Consider the following 19,815-nt stretch of genomic DNA (forward strand, 5'->3'; position numbering starts at 1 on the left):
TCCACAGTATCGAAGGCTGTAGAGAGATCTAGGAGAACGAGGACTCCAGTCTCTCTGTGGTCTTGTCTTGCTAAACAGACAGAAGCTCTGAATAAAGAAACAAGTAGAAATAAGGTAACATTGCATAGAGTTTTGTAAGACTGAAATGGCAATAATGATGTACTCTTTCCTAAAAAAAATATTATGGTAAAAACTGATTTATTGATTTAGGAAGATGGAGTGCAGAACGAATATAGCCTAGAAATATTCAGAAATAAGTGGCAGAAGAAAATAAAAAGGATCTGCACTGAAGAAAGGTTATCTATGTAACAATAGTAAAATCTATGAAAATACCTGTTTAATCCATGATTCAATTATATGCAAATAGTAAGTGGGGACTAATAGCCCTTTTCGCCCCCAAGTGCCCTCTGCCCCAATATCTCAATTAATCATTTTTGCTATCTCCCTTTCTTCCCTTTTCTTCTTACTGTATTGTTTTTACCTGTTCAAGTGTTTGCTCATTTAGTATATATGCAATTTTGAGAAATTATCTAATAGACTTATAATAGATATCAAAGGAGCAATACGAAACCATTTCTGTAAATGTCTTTATATCTCAATGTGTATTTTTTCTTTCTTATTCTCTTGTATCCTCCTCCAGTGTACAATAACCGTATGAAAGCTAATGGGCCTCATTACAGGTCGGGCGGTCTGGAAATAACAGTGGCGGTAAACCCGCCGCCACTGTTAATTCCGGACCGCCCGATCCCGAGTCCTGCAGGCGGGAGGTGGCGTTTCCGCCAGGTCTGACCTGGCGGGGTTACCACCGGCCGCCTGCAGGCGGACATGGAAATGCCGGCACCATCACGAGATGGTGCCGGTGTTTCCATGATCCCCATTCCCACTGAGTCCTACAGGACTCAATGGGAATGGGGATTTGCACCATTCCGCCTCCGGAATTCCCGGGATACCAGGGTTGTAATGCCCCGGTAATTCCGGGAATCACAGAGGCGGAATGGTAATATGAGTCTGGCGGTAACCAGGCAGTTTTACCGCCTCGGTTACCGCCGGACTCGTAATGAGGCCCAATGACTTTATCCAAAATGTCAATGACTAATCTTCAAGTTAAATGTGTAATTGATAAATGTAATGTACTAATGTGAAGATTATTAAGCTTTGATAATAGTTTATTTGTTATTTTATTTAATGGCCCCAAGAAGATCATAAGGATTGACGCATGTGTTGGCAGTCAAGTTTATTCATAACTGAATTGTATTTTATGGGCATGAAAGTTAATTCATAACTGGATTGAAATTATAAATGTTCAAGTTATGTACTGTGAACGATGAATGTGTTACAGTTTTGTTATGAGGGTCAAACATCCATATTAAGGTACATGGTGAAATACAATTAATGGTTTAATGTAGTCAAGCTCATTTATAATTGAATTGTAATTACAGACAGCCAAGTCCATTCATAATTCAATTAACATTATACATTTTCAAGTTATGTATTGTGAACAATGAATGTGTAATAGCATTGTTATGAGGGTTAAGAATCATCATTGAGAATATTTGGGGATCCTTTTTTAAAAAGAGGTTTCATATGCAAAAATAGTTCTGATTAGGGATTTGATCTCTATCATTATGCAAGGTGAGGTTGCCACTATAGCAAATCCTCTACATAAAGGTAGATGTCCCTCATTGAATAATTTGCACAGCTGACAACACTTTGCAACCTTACAGACACTCCTATTGAGTGTCTCAATGAACTGATGTTACTTATTACTCTATAACTTAAAGGTCTATTCAAAACTGCATTTCACATCTTCAATTCGAGTATTGATTATAAGTAATAGGAAGAAAATAGAATGCAAGTTAAGGAAAGGGAGGTGAGGGGATAGGTATGTTTCAGAGCCAAGTTAGAACAAAGATATTCCTCATAGACCATTCATTTAAATCCAATGGTGTCAAATCAAGCATAAATGTCATTGAATGGACCCAATATCTCATTTTATTCATAGAAGTATATGTTTTTAGTAAAGGTTACTTTTTCTTTTGCTGATAGTAGGACCATTCCTTGTGTCCAATCTTTATGTATTGATTTTTCCGAGCTTTTCCTTTTTTCCAAGATTAACTTTTTTGATATAATCAGAGCTCTGTATCCAGTATTTTGTCTTACATAAAGTATGTGGGATCTTTGATAGTTGACCCAATACATAAACTACAGGTGCTCGAGGAATGCTACAATGTATGATGATTTCCATGACAACTTCCAAAAATGTCCACAATTTTGCTACATTCCCAAAGCAAGTGTCATTTAGTTCCCCTATTAACTTTACATGTCTAACATAAATCCAGGGGTGTGAGTTTACATTCCTTCCTTCTTGATGGTCTCAATTACAAACGGTGGATGATTCTCTGTTGAGTATATCGCAACTCTAAATCTACTTTCATTTTCAACCAATCTTGTTCTGATATTCGTGAGGCAATTTAATTCCCCAGTATAATGTTTCCAAATCAATATTATGATGGCTAGGTGACAGTAAGTGATATGTAGTTGAGGTAGATGTAGAGTGTGTTCTCAAAAGGTGATTCAATAACAGCTAGCTTGTTATGTAGTTTAGCATTCATTGGGGAGAAGATGGATGCAAAGATACAAGTCAGTATTTGGTATCTTTGGGATTCAGATGGAAGAAGCCTATATTCAAAGTGTTGAAAGCCAACATCCATCAACATATTTCCATTCAAAAACTCTTTCAGTTTCCAGAATCCAGCCATCTGTCAGCAGCACCAATGGATTGATTTATTTTCCCATTTGATTGCCAAATTATACCATAGACTTGACTCATATGATAAGAGGATCTTTATGTCCATTTCTTTGTTGGCAGCCTTCCAAACTTCTACACCATGAATTGTTGGTGGAACACTGTTGTTCTTTTGAGGTATATCCATTGTTAGTAGGCAATCAATGGGGTTGGGAAATACTGCGTCTCTCTCAATAGTTACCCATACAGGGTTAGATTCAGTAAATACATTAATATATCCATGCAAACCATGCAAAGTGTAAACTGCGTGGAAATGTTTTATAATAGGGAATCCGAATCCTCCTTCTTTCACTGGGAGTCTGAAGATTCTCTTTTAAATTGGCGGTCTTCATCCATTGCCCAACATGAGTTCATTGAATATTTTCAGTATATCCTTCAATCATTTCTTAGGGAGAGGTAGTGGGAGCATGTATTGTATTGTAGTCGTCATTTATATAGAAATATTTCCCCATTTGTATAGCCTCAATGCATTTTTTGGTTGGAATGCCCTCAGGGACCGAAGTCCAGGTATGGGAAGTTCTAAGAGTTTAGTTTAAGATGTGTGTGTGTGTTTTGCCAGGATTAGAAATTAGTAGGGCTGACTAGGCTTCAGTAAGCATCCCTGAGGTCAGGCACGTGGGCAGATGCTGTCAGTGGTTGAGGTTGAGTGGTAGTGCAGGAGACTCAATGCGTGTCTAGCTAGATTTACATTTTTTGTAGGTTGTTGCTGTATACTAATGGCAGACATGTTGAAGCATGTCAGGGGTTTTAGTGATTTCATCTGAAATACATAAAGCAGTTGGGAAGTACAGACATTTTGATGATGCCAATTTGAACAAGAACGTGAGATTAAGCTTTCCCCTCTTTTAAATTCAGATGTAATATCTTGTAAAGTAATCTTAATATTGTTCACCAATAAATGTGGAATGCCATTTGTAATCTGAGGTCCTGGGTATTTAAGTCAATTTTGGCCGACTACAGATGCTGATTTTCGAATATGCTTCTGTCTGCTATTCAGGTATGGTGCACTGCTTTCGATCTCTGCCGTAATGCCAGTAAGACAGAGATAATTTTCATTGGGACCCCTGCTCCCTCTTTCCCTCCCACAATCTGGCCACACTCAATGGGCCACCTGCCCTCATCCTCCTGTGAGGAAAAAAACCTTGGTGTCATCTTTGACTCCTCTCTCTCTTTCTCCTTACATCACAGACCTTGCCAAGAAGGCCCACTTTCAGCTGCACCTCTTCTTAGGCATTCTCCCTTTCCAACACCTTCCCCCAGAAACTCAATGGGCCTCATTACGAGTTTGGTGATAGCCATGCTGGTAAAACCGGCACAGCTGCCGCCAAACTCATGAAATTACTGGCACCTGCAATGGAGGCGTACAGGGCCATTCGACCCCGGCGGACCCGGTCCATCCCCATTTCTGGGTGCCGGTATTAATTACTCTCCATTCCCATTTCAGCTCCATAGGGCTCAATGGGAATGGGGAGGTCAGATACACCAGCACTATTCATGAATGGTGCCGGTGCATCCGACGAGTTGTGCTCACTGGTGGCGCTCTGCCTGCCAGGTCATACCTGGCAGGCAGAATGGCACCTGCAAGCACAACTCGTAATTTGCTGGTCTGGTAGTAATGGCACTGGTAGCTTACTGGCGCCGTTACTACTGGACCGGCAAACTTATAATGAAGCCCAATGTCTCCAGAGCTCAGGTCCTCTTTAAGCTGGACTACTGCAACAGCCTTTCCTCAATCTGCATAACTCCTCCCTTTGCCCCCTTCAACTAGTCCAGAAAAGGACTGCAAGACTTATCCTTGGCCTCAAGCCCAGGTATTGCATCTCTCTAACCCTAAAATCTCTCCACTGGCTCCCAGTTGCTGCATGGTTCAAGTTCAAGACCCTCTGGGGCATGGGAGCTCGCTACATCCAACTCTCCCTAAATAACTTCCTGCTAGAGCCCTTTGGTCTTCTAACTCTAACTCAGATCAGATACTTTTCCAAGCAGAGAGTGGGGGTAGATCTCTCTCCTCCACAGGAGCCTCCCTCTGGAATGTCCTCCGTGCCTCTCTCAGACATGAGCCGGATCTCCTTAAGTTCCAGAAGCTTCTCAAGACCCTCCTTTTCTCTTACTTCTTCCCTCTCCCCCTTCCCTGCTAATGTCCCTGTCTGCTGCTTGACTAGCTGCCTGGTTCCTTCAGATTCTTACAGAGCAACAAGCTCCCCCTCGTCGAGTCTACGCCTGCACTTGGTCTTCCCTGACCCCCCCAATCTGCACTTACCCTTTCAGCCCCCCTGCCCCTTCACTAGCCTGGCTGGGCCTGCAGCCTTGAGCCCTTCCAGTTCCTTACCTCGCTCTTAGTTCGTGGACCTTCCTTCCCCTGCAGTCTCTGCATTCCCCATGCTCTGTCCACCTGACATTCCCTGGCATTCGCTTTCTCATGGGCCCCTCCATTCTGACCGGCACTGTCCCCCCTCCCCCCTCCCCTGCACTTCTTGTTACTACACTTGAACGATTCAAATGTCACAGGGCCTAGTAGTACTGCTTTTGTTTTGTCCTCCTTGTTCCCCCCTTGTATTGTTGCGCCTTGAAACACATTTGTACATTATAAATACCCATAAAATACATAAATAAAACATGTTCTTGTAATCGAGAATATTTCAGTTTTTTATATATTCACTTTTAAGTTGGAAAACCTGTCAAAATTAAAAAAGGTGTCTATAAGGTTGTAACATGACTATTCTGGGTCCGACATCAAAACTAGAAAGTCATCCACACATAATAACAATTTTGAGGTATGTGATCCACAATCAATACCCTTAATTCCTTCATGTGAACTAATCAATATTGCAAGAGGTTCTATATAAAGATTAAACAGGAGAGGTGACAGTGGACAACCGTGACGAGTTCCAAGTCATATTTGAAATATTTCAGATTCTACCCCATTAACAAGTATTTGAGCCTTTAACTCCCTAAATAATACTCTACAAAAGCTTACATTTGTGGGTCCAAAACGGAATTGTCTCAAGACTAAACAGAAAAATGACCAATTCACTCTATCAAAAGCCTTTTCAGCATCAATACTTATGGTGTATTTTCAAAGGAGATGTTTAATGCAAGAAGACAGTGTGGAAAATTGGGTTTCAAGAATACTAAGCCAGAGCTTTGCTGGTCAGGCATTAGAGGAGATAAGTACCTGGTTTTCAGCAGTCAGTCCATTAGGCTGCTCAGAACTCTGGTATTAGCTGCCATTATAGGCCTGAGTTCTAAGTTGCCCATTGTCTGCTACGCTAATCATGTTCTTCTTCCTTTTTTTGATGCAAAACACCCGCCCGCTAGCATCTAATTTCATTCCCACATGTTGCCACCCACATGTCCAAACCAGCCCTCACTTATCTTTCCCTGCTCATTCTTCTTTGAAGCCATCCCCTCTGAGGAGTCCAAGTCTGCTTCGGAAATGGAAGACAGGTGTCCCCCAGATCGCCAATCTATCTTAGTTGTAGTTCTTTTGTGTGCCAAATAAAAAAGGGCAATGAGCACCCAGAACAAGTGCTGGTGGAGGATGACCATAGTGACGTGTTTATCAGCAATACTTGGTGAAAACAACGGTATGCAGTAATAAAATTGCGGCAAAAATGTCACCTTTACAAAAAATCGCGGCTAAAATGCTGTGGTTTGACCCGGTAAAGGTGTACCCCATTATACCATTTAAGGGGGCCGGGGGTTGCGGGAGTGTCTCGCGCTTCCCTTAAATGGTGTAATGGGTCTGGGAGTTGCGGGGGTGTCCCTCGCATCCTTTACATGGATTGCGTTGGCAAAACCACAGCCTTTTTGCGGCGATTATTTGTGTAAACGGCCTTTTTTACTGCAATTTTAACACATGGAACCAAAACAACCCAATGTCCACATGCGCTCTGCCCTATGTACTTAATAGGACAGCTGGTACAACCCTCTTGCCCACCAAACACATAATTATGGTTTAAAACTTGAATACAATACACAGTCCTTTATAATATATAGGCTAAGAGTGCTGCACAATAAACGTTATGGGATTAATTAGTGATAGCAACATAGCCAAAGGGCAGTTGATCCTTATGCTTGATGATACTGTTTCAGCTACATGGTCATACAAATGCAAGTGTACACCATCTACGAGTATCATGATTTCGCAGAAAGACTGGTTAGCCCATTTCAGTCCTCTGCATAATCAAGGCATGCATGTGAAAAGCAAGTTTCAGCATTGTACCCTAGCTCCAAATTAGAGTATTTGGAGCACGTTGTTAATGCCAATACATTTTAGGACATTTGTTTTCTACTGCAGAACAGCCCTAAAGCAGGGCAAGATAGTTTACCATTGGATCTCTTTAAAGATAATACAGAGCATCTGGCTCACCTACTGACCAATGTCATACAAGCCATTTTGAAAACTCAGCAGATCCCAGAATCACGGTATAAGAGGATCATAGTCCTCCTTTTGAAAAAGGGGGGGGGGGCAGGAAAACACAAACTGCTATAGGCCCATTGTGCTAATGAATTCCTTAGTTAAGGTTATGGGTAGGTTGTTCCTCAACCATATTGACAAATAGTACTCCACTAAAAGCATTATGGTTGATGTCAACTATGGTTTCAGAAGGGACATGATCCCTGTAGAACAGTGTTTACACCTCCATCTCGTGGTGGAAATAAATAGGAGTGGAGGTGGTGGTCTGGTAGGCATAGTGTTAATGGACTTGAGCACTGTTTTAAATAAGGTCTATAAATCCAAGTTGTTGGTGGTGAACAAGGACATTAACCTACGAAAGTGCTTCAGTAACATCTTAATCCAGTTACACTCTACTTTGGAGAGCTCTGTGAGGTTCAGCCAGAGAGAGGAAAGAACAGGCAGTTATAGGACTAGTAAGAGAGTAAGACAGGGATGCATGTTGGCAACCATGTCGTTTTTGTAATACATTTACCAAGTACTTGAGGCTCCTGAGCTATCTGTGTAAACCCAGGCCTCGATATATTGCAAATGAGATTTACAAGAACAAACAGCACTGTATAATGACTGTGTAAGGAGGCAGCCAATGTCACCCACTCCCTCTGCCGTCACACCATCACCAACAACCATAAAAAAAGAACCATCCAGCTCCAGAGAAGCAGCTCTTAGCCTTTCAGGAGAGGACACAGAGAGGCTGCACCCCATTCACAGATTGTCAGCACTCGTGCTGAGGAGGGCCAGCAGAGAGTATGCCTCAACAGCAGTTATGAGACCTCCAGCCATTAAGGGCCCGGGGAGCTAATATTATGGCAATTCGTCTCCATTGAATAACAAATCCTCTTATGTGAGAGGTGAAGAGGACCATTAGCGATTCAGATAAAAGGGCCCTGGAACAAAAGGAAGACCACTCGAGAATATGTGCCTGGAAGGCATAGACACAAGGAGACAGAGCAAAACCATGCCGTGGAATACTACACACCATTAGGAATGAGAAGCAAGACAAGGAGGGAAGAGCCAGGAGGGACATCATTCCCTTTGTTAAATCCTGTCTCTTTGCTTGACTTCCTGTGTGCTAGGATCCCTGGATGACTGGCATGTGTGGGTTGTGCTGTGGGGTTCTCGTGAGTGTGTTATCCCTTTGCTCCATGTGTGTTAGTTGGTACTGTTACAGCTACCATCCTTGGGTGTAGAGTGCCCTGTGCACCTGTTCCTCTCTGCTCTTCCAATGTATCTCCAACTGATTTGCTGGTGGCCTCTTAATCCAATTACGCTCTAGTTTAAAGAGCTCAGTTAGGTTTGCTCTGAGAGGAGAAGGAACAGCCATTTACAAGACACACAGGGGAGTAAGAAAGGGATGTGTATTGGCAACCTTGTTGTCTTTGTTAAAAATTAATGATATGGACGATTCTTTACATACAACCGTTGAGACGCAGGTGGTGGCTAGTAAACACTTCTGCATGTTTATTTGAGTGAATTACGTGGTCTTGATAGCCTCTACACCCATTGCAATCTGAAGAGTGTTTACTGGCTTTGCAGAAGATATAAGAAGCAGGAGCCCAAAACCAATATCGCAAAGTCTGCAGTGATGTGGCTTGAGACACACAGGCGCACAATGACAAACATATGTGGGAGAGAAGCTTTCAGAGGGTCAGACCTTTGATAACCTGAGCCTAAGGTTTGGAAACATGGACTTGACAGCAGAAGAAGTTAGTACTAAGGGAAGCACAGGTCAATGGCACCCGTTTAAGCTAGTTTTGACATGGCAAGGAGGACACCTAAAATTAGTAATCAAGGCTTATAAAGCTAACTACTTGTGCATAATACATTGTGCAATAGGCATTTGCGTCCATAAACCTGTTCTTGATGTTAGAAAGACTGAAAATAGATTCCTGATATTGTTACTGATGGCCACATCTTACACTCTAACACAGTTAGTCCATATGGAGTGAAAGGTGGATGATACCCTGAAGGTTTTGACATTGGCTGCTTTTTCTATTTTGGTCTCGCCATGGTTGACTACAACCCCAGTTATGCAACATATTACAGATGGAACCTTGGGAAAATAGGTGGGGATAGATATCCATTGGCTCACTTTTGTAAATTAACCATTATCTGTAACAGGGCGGGTTTCATATTTCGTGGACAGAACAAGCTTTGAGACTGCAGATACATTGGCCCTGAAGAAGAGGATCAAAGGGAAACTGAATTGAGACACCTCTTAGGCAATATGGGACTTGCAAACTGTAAAGGCCTCTCAATCGTATAAACAGGAGTTGTGCTATGAACACTACCTTGAACAGTTGGCTAAACCTGTGTTCAGATGAATGATTATGAAGGAGACGCTATTGCAACTCTTTTCCAAATCATTGGTGGTATGTGGCACGAATTAAGGTGTGAATTATTTGAGATGTGTAGGTGATGGTAGACGATGATACTGTTTTGCCCCAGGTAAGCTTCTTCAAGAATTACATTTTTAGTTAATAAATAAGAATTCACCAAACCCAGAGACATTAACAGATGCCTCTCTGGTTGCATTATACATTGGAGGAAAACCTGGGGTATCATTTTCTATTTGATTTATAATTCCCAGCAGGAAATCTAAGAGCACCGACTATGGGTCACATGCTGTCGTGGCGGGGGAGTGCTCATAGACTAGTTGCATTTTATATTTCATTGTAACTAATAATCAAATGTTTGAGGTGATCTTTTTAAGATATAAGATGCACTTTTACATTTTGTGTTTTTATTGTTACTCTGAAGGCAGGTTTTATTGAGGTTCTTAATAAATACTGTTTGGTGCTCGGGATTTAAAATGTAAATGATGAAGATTATGCATTTCTTTTGATCGCTGTGATGGGTTTTCACCAAAGTAAACTTGAACTTCAACTAAGAACAAAGTCAAAGAAGCAAGGAGGCCAAACTCTCGATCTCAAATGCAAACATCAAACATTCTAACGGAAATATTTCACATTACATCCATCAAACTAGGTGCAATATTACAGAAACCTTGCTCCAGTGCAACTAAGCACTGGTTCAAAAAACAAATTATTGTAATGTATTTTACTCCACAGCAATATTTGCGCAAGTCCCAGTTCTTGGTCAGGGGCTAAAATTGATTTGTGTTTTTGACACTAGGCCATTGCTTGTCCTAGTGTAAAGCTTTCTATAATATAACCCCTTAGTGTGCACATTAGAAGAAACTACAGAGTACACGCACATACTAGAAAAGAAACAAAAACATGAATGTATTGCTGGCGATATTAAGTTTTGTAAAGAGGCTGATAGGCTGATCAAAGATACCTCAGTTGTTTTGGCTTCACAGTTGACTAAGGCACCGTACAGTGCAGTAGTGTTCCTACAAGTGCACAGTGACTGGTTGGACTTGACATTTACATTTTCATAGCAGAGTGTCTCTATTGGCAAATGAGACATGAACAGAGTATTGAGAAAGGGAACATTTCGACACCTTTCTTTTCTATCTCTTTCTCCATTCAATTGAAGTAAAGCGCCAATTAGACCAGGCTCAGGGGTCTCCATTGTGGTCAGGATCGAGTAAAGGTCTATGTCTGGAGAGTCTTTTTACAATGTGGGCCAATTCGCATACACATCATAGAACAGCTTTTAACTGGGTTTACTCTCAGGTCTCAGATGCAGGAGGCACAGTGGAATTACCTAAGGCACGTACCAGGTTGCCTGTTTACTCAAAATAAGTCACTGCACTAGTGGGAACAAAGGTGATGTAAAGTTTAACTGTACTCCTTGAACCATATTCCAAAAGCTTTGCACCCGTGCAAGTGCAGTAGTCAACAAATGCCGAGCTAGCAAAATTATAATGCGGCACGGTGAGATAGCAAACCGAGTGATGCCATCAAATAATGCAGTTTCATGCTCACCAGGCTTGTCGACACTGATGGACTTTTTAGCTACAAATGTGGTCTGTTCAGGTCAACATTAAATGGAAAAAAAGAGAACATGGCAGTACACATGGCGGCCTTGCTGGTTCCAGGGTTTCCATGCAAACTAGTTGCAAAGAGAGAGCAGGTGCAACCCATGTGTTCAAGCCCTCCCGGGGCATAATGGTACTGCTGCCTTAATTGGTTGCTGGCGGCTCCTTCTTCACACTATGCTACCAGAAAACTTAAGGTAAGAGGTATTTTTTCTTTAAAAAATATTACAATTTTGGAGCATCTTCGAGCAGATGTAGAGATGTAGGTGTGTGTGTGTGTTTGTGGGTGTGTTTGTTTAAGAGATTTGAGTTCTTTTGTGCATGTGTGTATATCAGGGGTGCAAACAGACCATAAATTCAGCGGAGACTCACATATCAAATGGTAGGGGATAGTCTACCGTCAGAAACTTTGTGTGGGCAGGGCAAATTTACTTGCGTGGTGCTCCATTCCTGTTGTCCCAAAGAAATGTTATTGCAAGCCAGTGTCAAATTAACAACCTACAGTGCAACTGAATGCCCATTTGGCCAGTGAAATTTACTCAAAAAACAATGGGCCTCACTATGAATTGGGTGATATTGCAGCTGTAAATCCGCCAAATTACCGCCCAGTGGAATTACCGTTACCACCACTTGGTCCAGTGGAATAACTGCTGGATTACAAGTAGGGGTGGCAGATTTAATCTCCATTTTTATAGAGTCCATCGGGCCCAAGAGGGCATTTTTGGCAGAATTACTGCCGGCCGAATTACCACCGCACGTAAAGCAGGTGGATTTACATCCAGCATGATGCTACAGGTAAATCCCCCACTCCAGGGCCAAACTTGTAGTATGGCGGTGCGGGAAAAGTGGTGGTAATTCCATTGCCGCCAATTTGTTCCCACATTGCCATACGTGTAATGAGGCCCTTAACGTTTAAATACAAAATGCACATTTTGATACTAAATGGCATTAAGTTACTGCTGTGGTCTTGATGTGGTGTATGGTTGGATTTGTCAGTCGGTAGTTTATAACACATATCAAGCTGCATGAAACATAATCTGATGTAAGACTGGGTTGTGCTACAGTTGCAGTATCTTTCGGTGTCAGTGGGCAGTCCGAAAGGAGATCCCAGGAAACTGACTAGATATGAGGTTCCTGAATTTGTGTCGTGGCATATTCTCACCTGACATAGTATCCTTTGGTTTAATAACACATCTTGACACACAAATACAGCAGCAAAACAACATAGGTTACCCCATGGAATGTACACCACCCAAAGACAAATGTCTTAACTAAATTTCAACAAACACCACACTAACCCTGCACAGATACACCAGTACAATTCTTCTCACTCCTTAAACACCGCTCTGACAGATACCACAGTCAACCACACAGACAATTTCTGTAGCAGCCTGGAGTGCAAATTAACCACTGCTCCAGACAAGTCTCAACATGGCTCAAACATGAACACTACAGACAGCCATATCTTCAAAGGAATACACACATTAACATTGCAACAAAGCATCCCTGTGTTAGTCCCCTAGCCCACCAGTTACAGATTCAGAAACTCCTAGAAACCATGAAAAAGAGAGGTTTTTTATGCAAGACTCCATAAAATATAACTGGGAATAGCAAAGTGTGTTTACTCATTTTAATTTGGAGTTGTACTCTGAACAGCCCAGGCAACTTTGGACTCTTTCAGCAAGAGGGCAGGACATTAATGCCATTAATGTCTCTCTGCTATGCTATAATGTCTGGTGCAGTGACTGGCAGGTGGAACTATATTTCTGTATGTTAAATTAAATGACATGGGAACTAAGGGATGGTTACTGCAACAATAACGCAATTGTAGGTGTTGGCCTTAGGGGCCACTAATGGATTAGCTCATGGAGACACCATTTTGTCTAACAAATCATGAAAAGTGCCACCCTATAAGGCAGTCTTCTTTTAATAGTGTGAACGTAATCACTTCTATGGACTCCACTTTCTGCAGTTTAGTCACAGTGAGGTAAACTGGTCGATTCATGGAATTAATGTGCGCTGAAAATTCCTGCGCAGAGGTGCCAAAACTTGCGATTCGCAGTAAAAGTGCGAAAATCGCAGTGCAACTGCCAAAATCGCAGGGAAACCAGCGCACATCGATTCATGGAAGTCCGTGCGTGAGAAAAACATTGGATGTGCGCTGAAAAAGTGCGCGGCGCACGGCGGTGCACAGGTCATCCAACGGCGTGCGCCACGGCCACTGCGAAATCGCACATAGCATGGCGCGCATCACAAAAGTAGGCGGAACACGGGGCGTAACACTCGGAATGGGGAACAACGCGTGAAAATATGGGCGTCACGGGGGAAGTACAGGAGGCAAGTGCGCGGAATGCCCACACGCTCGCCTGCAGCACGTATTCATGGAATCGAATAGCGCAAACCAGCGCACGGTGAAAGACGCGCACAGGGCCAAACAAGTACGCCACAAGAAAGCAGGCGGTAGCGTCCCTGCGCCTGAAATAAATGTGCGCCAAAATGTGCGCTAACAAAAAGCACCCATATACAGCTATGATGAATGGTCCATACAGTGGCCCTCTTGGACAAATGAGGTGCCGACTGTGTGAAAAATAGTGTGTGCGTGTATTACGGGGTCCGCGGGAAGTTCCACACGCGATTGGCCTGGGCACGTGTATTCCGGGGTGCGCGGGAAGTTTCACACGCGAATTTGCAGGGTACGTGTATTACCGGGTTCACAGGAAGTTCCACACGCGATTGCCCTGGGTCCGTGTATTTCGGGGTGCGCGGGAAGTTTCACACGCGAATTAGCAGGGTACGTGTATTTCGGTGTGCGGGGGAAGTTTCACACGCGAATTAGCAGGGTACGTGTATTTCTTTGTGCATGTGAAGTTCCAGCAGCCTACGTGTATTTCTGGGGTGCCGGGGAGTCCCACACGTGAATTGGCCATGTGGGTCCTCCCAGCTGTTCTCTCTACACACTCCATGGCCCCTGCAGGCGGCCCACACCACAGGAGACCACCCTGCACCCCTGCCCATGTCCCGCAGGCAGCCCATCCACCATGGCCATGCCCCCCAGCCAAGCCACATGTCACCTTGCACTACTGATCAACAATGCATGTCTCCCAGCACCCTCACACCCCAGCACTGTGGGACACCTGCCAGCATGCCCCCACACATGTCCAACTCATGTCCCCCTGCACCCCCACCCCCCAGCACTGTGGGGCACCCTCCACCAGGCCCACACTCATGTCTCCCTGCACCCCCACCCCCCACCAGTCAGGGGCACCCTCCACCAGGCCCCCACTCATGTACAACTCATGTCTCCCTGCACCCCCACCCCCCTGCATCCGGGGGCACCCTCCACCAGGCCCCCACTCATGTCTCCCTGCACCCCCACCCCCCAGCACTGTGGGGCACCCTCCACCAGGCACCCACTCATGTCTTCCTGCACCCCCACCCCCCTGCATCCAGGGGCACCCTCCACCAGGCCCCCACTCATGTCCCCCTGCACCCCCACCACCCTGCTTCCAGGGGCACCCTCCACCAGGCCCCCGCTCATGTCTCCCAGCACCCCCAGCCCCATGCATCCAGGGGCACCCTCCACCAGGCCCCCACTCATGTCTCCCTGCACCCCCATCCCCCAGCACTGTGGGACACCCTCCACCAGGCCCCCACTCATGTCTCCCAGCACCCCCACCCCCCAGCATCCAGGGGCACCCTCCAGCAGGCCACCACTCATGTCTCCCAGCACCCCCACCCCCTGCATCCAGGGGCACCCTTCACCAGGCCCACACTCATCTCTCCCTGCACCCCCACCCCCCACTAGTCAGGGGCACCCTCCACCAGGCCCCCACTCATGTCCAACTCATGTCTCCCAGCACCCCCACGCCCCTGCATCCAGGGGCACCCCCCACCAGGCCCCCACTCAGGTCTCCCTGCACCCCCACCCCCCAGCACTGTGGGGCATCCTCCACCAGGCACCCACTCATGTCTCGCAGCACCCCCACCCCCCTGCATCCAGGGGCACCCTCCACCAGGCCCCCGATGATGTCTCCCAGCACCCCCACCCGCCAGCATCCAGGGGCACCCTCCACCAGGCTCCCACTCATGTCTCCCAGCACCCCCACCCCCCAGCATCCAGGGGCACCCTCCACCAGGCCCCCACTCATGTCCCCCTTGTTAGGCGGAAACCTGTGCAGTTCCCTCTGGGACCACTGCAAAAGATTTAGGACTACAGGTGTTGCGATGAACCCGCTTGGTAGCAGTCTGTACCACACAGATCCAATTGGTAGCTGTGGCTGAGCAGTCAGACTTCTCTCAAGAAAAGTTGGTCAGTATAGGGAGTATACAAGATAGGGTAATTCTTCGCAGCAAAACGAGTAAACACGCAACCAGGCTTTAGTATAAAGATAGTAAGTTATTTATTAATAACAGAATGTCTACGAAAAATACTAAAGTGAACCACGGCAAACAAATCAAAATACAATTACTCTGCAGGGTGGAATAAAGCTCAACCCCCCGAAACACTATATCGACAACTCTAGGTTCTACGGCACCACTTATTTTCAGACAGAGGTGTATACCTAAACCCAGATGACACTCGAATATTTTTAGTGAGGAAGGGAGAGAAGAGAAAGGCAGGTAACGAAGTCAACACGGTTCGTACTGAAGCGGGTAAAAATGCAAGGCAAGAAAGCATTCATCACACTAGATCATACAGTTCGGCGGCCAGGCCCACTCGGTGAGAGGCAAGGCACGATGTCCTGGAAAGTCTCTACGGATGATGCACTCAAGTCTTGTTTAGCAAATTGTTTAGCGACAGGTTGAACCAGTTCAGAACAAAGAGTGAATAAAGCTTGGAGGCAACCCAACGGAACGGAGAGGAATCAGATACCTCACACGAACCGATCAAAAAGGGAAGCCAGGCGGTTTACGGTACCTTGTGGGGGAAGACAGCTCCGACGGGGGCAGTTGTTCCTGGTGGTGGATGCACGACGGGTCTTGGCCAAGAGAAGAGATGCTCTCGTCGTCGAAGAGAAGATGTCCGGTGCACCACCAGGGAAGAAACCAGCCGCGGAGTGCTTCGTCACAAGGCACCACCTTTCGATCACGATGCAGGAGTAGTGGCTATCCGGTTGCCGGGTGCTCTGCACGGGCAATTCGACCACTGCGTCCTGGGCGACCAAAAAGCGCAAAGAAGAAGAAGACTGGTTGTTCCCACCAGCCAGGGAAAGAGCCTCTCCGGCAGGGAGATCTCTTCTGTCGTCGGGAGATTGTGAGACGATTCCGCAGGGCTCCACCGGAGGTTTTGTCGTGCAGGTCGGCTCAGCGTTACCCTCGTCGGATTCTTTAGGTCCAGTGGCGACTTCCTGAAGATCCAGTCCCAAAGGCCCTGCTTTTATGCAGACGTCCCCCATTCATTCAGCCTAGCTTGTCAATCAACACATGCTAAGTGGTGAGCGGGAAGGCTCACCACCTGGGCCAATCACTCCAGAGTGCGACCTGAGTTGGCAAGGCAACTCGGTCCAGGGTGTCTAAACCCCCTCCCACACCCCTGAGGTAACCCAGACAGAATGGCGCCACCTTCGCGGGTCTCTGTCCAGAGGCCCGCCAAAAGTGGAACAAAGGGCTCAACCTTTGGTTTCGGAGTCACAGAGAAAAACACAGATGCCATTTTTCAACCCGAGTTCTGGCAGAAAATACCACTCGATAAACTTATTTAAGATAAGTAGATCGGTGGTACGTTGGAGATTAACGAAAAACAGTATCAATCTTCAACAATGGGACGAATCCCATAGGGTTATGCTCGGGGCCGAACATAACAAGTAGTTTCCACTGCCACCAGCCAAAACTCGACGAGGGGGGACGGGACAGTGCCCCCTCGAGTAACAGATCCCGGAGTAATCGTATTACCCCTACTAGCACGTCCACAATAAGATGGTTGGTACTAGTTCTGTTAGTAAATTTAGGTCTAGTAAAGCCAATGGTGACTTTACATGCCCGGGGAGACAGTAGTCAGTCCCCGGGTATGGAGTCTATGGTGGGGGGACCAGCTAGGGTGCCCCCGTGTCACGACACGTAAGGTGCGGGGTGACACACATAGAAAAACTTATGAGACCCTATGGAGTAAAAGACCCCATAGCCCATCGAACACATTGACAATTCAAAGGAATTCCACACATACATGTCCAAGAGTGAGAGGAAAAGGGTCACACTCTTGGCAGGAGGGAAAAAACAAACCCCAGAAATCCAGCAAAGCTGCTGGGGGACTCACTAGGTTAGGAAATTCAGCCTAAACAGAGAATTCTCCCTAACACTCGCCCCCCCCAGACTAAGGGACAGGAGGATTTAATCCACTCCTGGATGAATCTCATACCTCTAGTCGATGATATACATCCTAGAGAGACCATCAGCATTTTGGTGGTGACACCCTGACCTGTGCTCAATGGTGAAATCGAACCCTTGCAGGCAGATCGACCATCTCAGTAGTTTTGGGTTTTCCCCTTTCATTTGCATTAACCATCTCAAGGGTTGGTGGTCAGTCTGAATAACAAAAGTAGAACCATACAAGTACGGCCTAAACTTCTTCAGAGCCCACACGATAGCAAAGCATTCTCTTTCGATTGTTGCCCACCTTGTTTCAGGATCCTTCAGCTTACGGCTGATGTAGCAAACGGGGTGCTCCCTACCTTTCCCATCCAGTTGACTGAGTACGGCACCTATCCCTACATTGGAAGCGTCTATCTGCACAATGAAGTGTTGGCGGTAATCAGGAGCTCTGAGTACTGGGGCTTGGCAAAGAGCCTTTTTCAGGTTTTCAAACGCCTGATTGCACTCCTCGTTCCATTTAACCTTTTTAGGGAATTTGGGCAAGGAGATGACATTCAGTGGAGAAGCTATGGTCCCATAGTTCTCTATGAAATTCCTGTAATACCCGGTGAGGCCTAGGAAGGCTCTCACCTGAGTCTGAGTAGTCGGTGTTGTCCAATTTTGCACAGCTTCAATCTTACTGAGCAAAGGCCTTATTTCTCCACCGCCTACCTCATGCCCAAGGTAGACTACCTTACTCTGTCCAATTTGGCATTTACTCGCCTTTATGGTCAGATTGGCTCGTCCAAGAGCCTGCAAAACATCTCTCAGGTGGGTTACATGTTCGTCCCAGGAATTGCTGAACACTGCTATGTCATCCAAGTATGCCATGCAGAAGTCCTCCATCCCGGTTAGAACCTGGTTTACCATCCGTTGAAACGTAGCAGGTGCATTTTTTAGTCCGAAAGGCATTACCGTGAACTGGTATAAACCAACGGGGGTAGAAAATGCAGTTTTCTCCTTGGCATGGTTGGTCAGGGCTATTTGCCAATAGCCTGACGTCAAGTCAAATGTGCTGAGGAACTTGGCGGCGCCAAGTTTATCCACCAACTCATCTGTTCTTGGCAAAGGATGGGCATCAGTCGTGGTGACTGCGTTAAGAGCTCTATAATCCACGCAGAATCTAAGTTCTTTAGATCCGGCCTTTGGTACTAACACAACTGGGCTAGACCATGGACTAGTAGAGGGCTCTATTACCCCGAGATCAAGCATCTTGCTGACCTCACCTTTGATGTGGGTTCTTACGTTTTCTGACATGCGATATCCTCTGCTTTTGACAGGCAGACAGTCACCAGTGAGTATCTCGTGTTGGCCCCAAGGGGTCAAGCCTGGTGAGAGCGAGAACAGGGAGGCAAACTGATTCAACATAGACTTGCACTCTTCTTGTTGCTCGGGTGTCAGATTGGAGGAGAGATTTACTCCTTCAATTTTTTCATCTAACGGTAGGCCTCTGAGGAGATCTGGAAGAGCTTCACTCTCTTCTTCTTCCTCGACTGATGCTAGAAGCAACGCTCCTACGTCAGGTCGTGAGACATACGCTTTAAGTCGGTTGGTGTGAAAGACTGTCGGAGCCTCCTTGGGGTTGCCCAAGTCCACCAGATAGTTAACCTCACCGAGCTTACCCACTACTCGGTAGGGTCCCATCCATTTATCTTGCAAGGCCCTCTGCCTTGTGGGGATCATAACAAGAACAAGCTGGTTTTGAGCGAACTCAACCATGTTAGCCTTTTGATCGTGCCAGTGCTTGACCAATGCTTGTCCAGCTTTCAAGTTATCGCTTGCTTCTGTCATCAGGTGCGACATTCTCCTCCGGAGACCTATCACGTAGTCAGTCACTCTGACTGGCTTGGGGGAAGGAGCACTCTCCAACCCTTCCTTAATCAGGGCCAATGGACCTCTGACGGGATGACCATAGAGCAGTTCGAAGGGAGAGTAGCCTACTCCCTCCTGAGGGACTTCTCTATAAGCAAAAAGAAGGCATGGCAATAGAAGGTCCCACTTACGCTTAAGGGGTTCTTCTAGAGCACCTATCATGCTCTTCATGGTTCGGTTGAACCGTTCTACCAACCCATTGGTTTGTGGGTGGTAAGCCGTTGAGAACTTGTAAGTTACTCCGCAGGTTTTCCACATGGCTTTCATGTAGTGGGACATAAAATTTGACCCCCTGTCAGAGATAACTTCCTTAGGAAATCCGACCCTAGTAAAAATACCAAGGAGGGCCTTAGCCACAGCCGGAGCTGTAACAGTCCTCATAGG

Source organism: Ambystoma mexicanum, chromosome 2p, assembly GCF_040938575.1.
Source record: "Ambystoma mexicanum isolate Mex_15411 chromosome 2p, UKY_AmexF1_1, whole genome shotgun sequence".
NCBI classification, from domain to species: Eukaryota; Metazoa; Chordata; class Amphibia; order Caudata; family Ambystomatidae; genus Ambystoma; species Ambystoma mexicanum.